The following is a 4,432-nucleotide window of genomic DNA, read 5'->3' as shown; positions in this document are numbered from 1 at the left end:
GAAAGCCTGAATAGACTGATTACCACCACGGAAATTGAATCAGTAATCAACAGTCTCCCAACAAACAAAAGCCCTGGACCAGATGGCTTTACAGGTGAATTTTACAAAGCGTTCAAAAAAGAATTATCACCAATTCTCCTCAAACTCTTCCAAAAAATCCAGAAGGAGGGAAGACTCCCAAACACTTTTTACGAAGCCACTATCACCCTGATCCCAAAATCAGACAAAGACACCACAAAAAAAGAAAACTACATGCCGATATCTTTAATGAACATAGATGCAAAAATCCTCAACAAAATATTAGCGAACAGAATTCAGCAATACATTAAAAAGATCATTCACCATGATCAAGTGGGATTCATCCCTGCTATGTAGGGGTGGTTCAACATCCGCAAATCTATTAATGTGATACACCACATTAACAAAAGGAAAAATAAAAATCACATGATCATATCAATAGATGCAGAAAAAGCATTTGATAAAATCCAACAGCCATTTATGATAAAAACCCTTAAGAAAGTGGGAATAGAGGGATCTTATCTCAACATAATAAAGGCCATATATGACAAACCCACAGCTAACATCATACTCAATGGGGAAAAGCTAAAACCATTCCCCCTAAGATCAGGAACAAGGCAAGGTTGCCCGCTATCTCCGCTTCTATTCAACATAGTTCTGGAAGTTCTTGCCACAGCAATCAGACAAGAAAAAGAAATAAAAGGCATCCAGATTGGTAAGGAAGAAGTAAAGTTATCATTGTATGCAGATGATATGATACTATATATAGAGAACCCTAAAGACTCCACCAAGAAGCTATTGGAGCTGATAGATGAATTTAGTAAAGTGGCAGGATACAAAATTAATATTCAGAAATCAGTTACATTTGTATATACCAATAAGAAAACATCAGAAGGAGAAATTAAAAAAACAATCCCATTTACAATCGCTCCAAAGACTATAAAATACCTGGGAATAAATTTAACCAAAGAAGTAAAAGATCTATACTCAGAAAATTATAAGACACTGAAGAAAGGAATGAAGGAAGATATAAATAGATGGAAACACATATCATGTTCATGGATAGGAAGAATTAATATAGTTAAAATGTCCATACTGCCTAAGGCAATATACATATTCAATGCAATTCCTATCAAACTGCCAACGTCGTTTTTCACAGAAATAGAACATATAATCCTAAAATTTATATGGAACCATAAAAGACCCCGAATAGCAAAGGCAATCTTGAGAAATAAGAACAAAGTGGGAGGTATAACAATACCTGACTTCAAATTATACTACAAGGCTACAGTAATCAAAACAGCATGGTACTGGCATAAAAACAGACACATAGATCAATGGAACAGAATAGAGAGTCCAGAATAAATCCACGCCTATATGGCCATTTAATCTACGACAATGGAAGCAAGAATGTACGATGGAGTAATGACAGTCTATTCAATAAATGGTGCTGGGAAACCTGGACAGACACATGCAAAAAAATGAAGTTGGACCACCTCCTTACACCATATACAAAAATAAATTCAAAATGGCTTAAAGACTTAAATGTAAGATCTGAAACCATAAAATACCTAGAAGAAAATATAGGAAGAAACTTCTCAGACATTACCCGGAGTAAGATTTTTACTGATATATACCCTCGCTCGAGGGAACTAAGAGAAAAAATAAACATATGGGATTATATCAAACTAAAAAGTTTTTTCACAGCAAAGGAAACCATCAATAAAACAAGAAGGGATCCTACTGAATGGGAAAAGACATTTGTCAATGATATATCTGATAAGGGATTAATATCACAAATCTATAAAAAACTCACTCAACTCAACTCCAAAAAAACAAACGATCCAATTAAAAAATGGGCAGAGGACTTGAAGAGACATTTTTCTAAAAAGGACATACAGATGGCAAACAGACATATGAAGAAATGCTCAACCTCACTAACCATCAGAGAAATGCAAATAAAAACCACAATGAGATACCACCTCACCCCAGTCAAAATGGCTATCATCAATAAATCAACAAACAACAAGTGCTGGCGCGGATGTGGAGAAAAGGGATCGCTTGTGCACTGTTGGTGGGATTGCAGAATGGTGCAGCCGCTATGGAAAACAGTATGGAGGTATCTCAAAAATCTGAAAATGTAACTACCTTATGATCCAGTAATTCCACTCCTAGGTATCTATCCGGAGAAATCCAAAACTTCAATTCAAAAATCTTTATGCACTCCTATGTTTATTGCAGCACTATACACAATAGCTAAGACATGGAAACAACCAAAATGCCCATCGGTAGATGACTGGATTAAGAAACTGTGGTACATTTATACAATGGAGTATTATGCAGCCATAAAGAAGAAAGAAATCTTACCATTTGCAACAACATGGATGGATCTAGAGAACATTATGTTAAGTGAAATAAGTCAGACAGAGAAAGATAAGTACCATATGATCTCACTTATTTGTGGATTCTAAAGAAAAGAATAAGTGAATGAACTAATCAGAAACAGTTTGGGAGACAATGAGGAAAAACTGAGGGTTGCTAGATGGGCGGGAGGGGTGGGGGTTGGGGGGGAGGGTGAGGGGATTGGAGGGCAATCGGTGACCATAGGATGGCCACGGGCTTGAAAATTAATCTGGGGAACGTAATTTGGTGGTTACCAGAAGGTAAAGGGGTTGAGGGGTGGGGGATGAGGGGGAGGGGGATCAAATGTATGGTGATGGAAGGGGAGCTGACTCTGGGTGGTGAACACAGAATGTGATTTATGGATGATGTGATACAGAATTGCACACCTGAAATCTATGTAATTTTACTAACAATTGTCACCCCAATAAATTAAAAATAAATTAAAAAAAAAAAAGTTATTTGAATTATTTTCTGTGCGATTATGTAAACAATTTGACATCCAATGAGGTCTATTTGTTTCTATTTTTATTCAAATGTAGGTTTATTTGCCCCATTATTGATTTATGCTAGTATACAAATATCAATATAAATTTTGCTATTACAAATAAAAAAAAAAGTGTAACTCTAAAAATCACTACTGATATCCGTATGCAAAACAATAGCCTGGAATATGATAATTGGTTTTGTTGAACTTACGACGAACTTGCAGCGACAAAGAGTTTTTGGACTTCTAAGATGCGTAAATATCATACATTTGTTACCGGTACATAAAATTTCTTGTACCTTGTATCTGTTCTTGTGTTTTGTAATTATTTGTTACATAAAATTTCTTGTACCATCATATGTTAAATAATAAATGCTAAAATTTCTTTATAATACAAAAAACAAGTACCTAAATGTGAACAAATAAAATTTGAATTAAAAAGTTAAAACGAAAGATTTTTTTCCCTAAAAGTTTGGAGCAAAAATATGGGTGCACATTATATACCAGAGTGCATTATACACAGCAAAATATGGTAATTAATTTAAAAAATAGATGTTCTACACTGCTGGTTGAATTATATATGGTCATAACTCTTCTGTGGATCAACTTGGCAATATATGTAAAAAATCTTCAAAATGTTCATGCTCTCTCTTTGCAGCATCTACTGTGAGAATGAAGACCATTCTCAGCATTCAGACTTCAGACATTCCAGAAAACGTGGACGTCACTCTGAAGGGACCACAGTTACTGTGAAGGGCCCCAGAGTCACCCTGAGGAATGACTTCAATCACATCAGTGCAGAGCCCAGTCCCCTTGGGAAGAAAAAGAAGAGGCTCCAGGCTGACAAATGGTCGGGAAGTAGAAAGGAACTGGCCACTGTTCGCACTGTCTGTAGTCAAGTACAGAACATGATCAAGGGGGTTACCCTGGGCTTCTGTTACAAGATGACGTCTGTGGGTGCTCACTTCCCCATCAACGTGGTTACTCAGGAGAATGGTTCTCTTGTTGAAATTCGAAATTTCTTGGGTGAAAAATACATCCACAAGGTTCAGATGAGGTCAGGTATTGCTTGTTCAGTATCCCAAGCCCAGAAAGATAGTCAATTCTTGAAGGAAATAATATTAAACTTGTATCAAATTCAGCTGCTTTGATTCAATAAGCCACAACAGTTAAAAACAAGGCTATCAGAAAATTTTGGGATGGTAGCTATGTTTCTGAAAAAGGAAGAGTTCAGCAGGCTGATGAATAAAATCTAAGTTGTACAACTACAACAGCAAGATGTCAGATGATTCCTCAGACTTATTTGTGATTTTAAAGATGCAATGAAAGTCCTGTGTTGGAAAAAAAATGTACATACTAGTTTACTCATCATTTCCAAAATTAAGAATTTATCACAAAGAAGTATTTAGACTTATGTGCAAAGATGTTAACTGTGGTGATTTCTGGTGATAAGATTATGAGTTATGATTTTCCTTTGTATTTTTTATTATTTTCCAAGTATTCTGAATTAAATTTAGATCTTTTAAT

At 35.5% G+C, this 4,432-nt stretch overlaps 1 pseudogene; it reads left to right on the top strand.

Annotated features, from left to right (window-relative positions):
- The first annotated feature begins 3,577 nt into the window (after nucleotides 1–3,577).
- On the top strand, nucleotides 3,578–4,154 carry LOC117027811 (60S ribosomal protein L9-like; annotated as a pseudogene).
- Nucleotides 4,155–4,432: the final 278 nt, after the last annotated feature.

The sequence above is a fragment of the Rhinolophus ferrumequinum genome, chromosome 9, assembly GCF_004115265.2.
Source record: "Rhinolophus ferrumequinum isolate MPI-CBG mRhiFer1 chromosome 9, mRhiFer1_v1.p, whole genome shotgun sequence".
Classification (NCBI taxonomy): Eukaryota; Metazoa; Chordata; class Mammalia; order Chiroptera; family Rhinolophidae; genus Rhinolophus; species Rhinolophus ferrumequinum.
The sequence above is the reverse complement of the archived record's forward strand: the minus strand, read 5'-3'. Positions and strand labels throughout refer to the sequence as shown.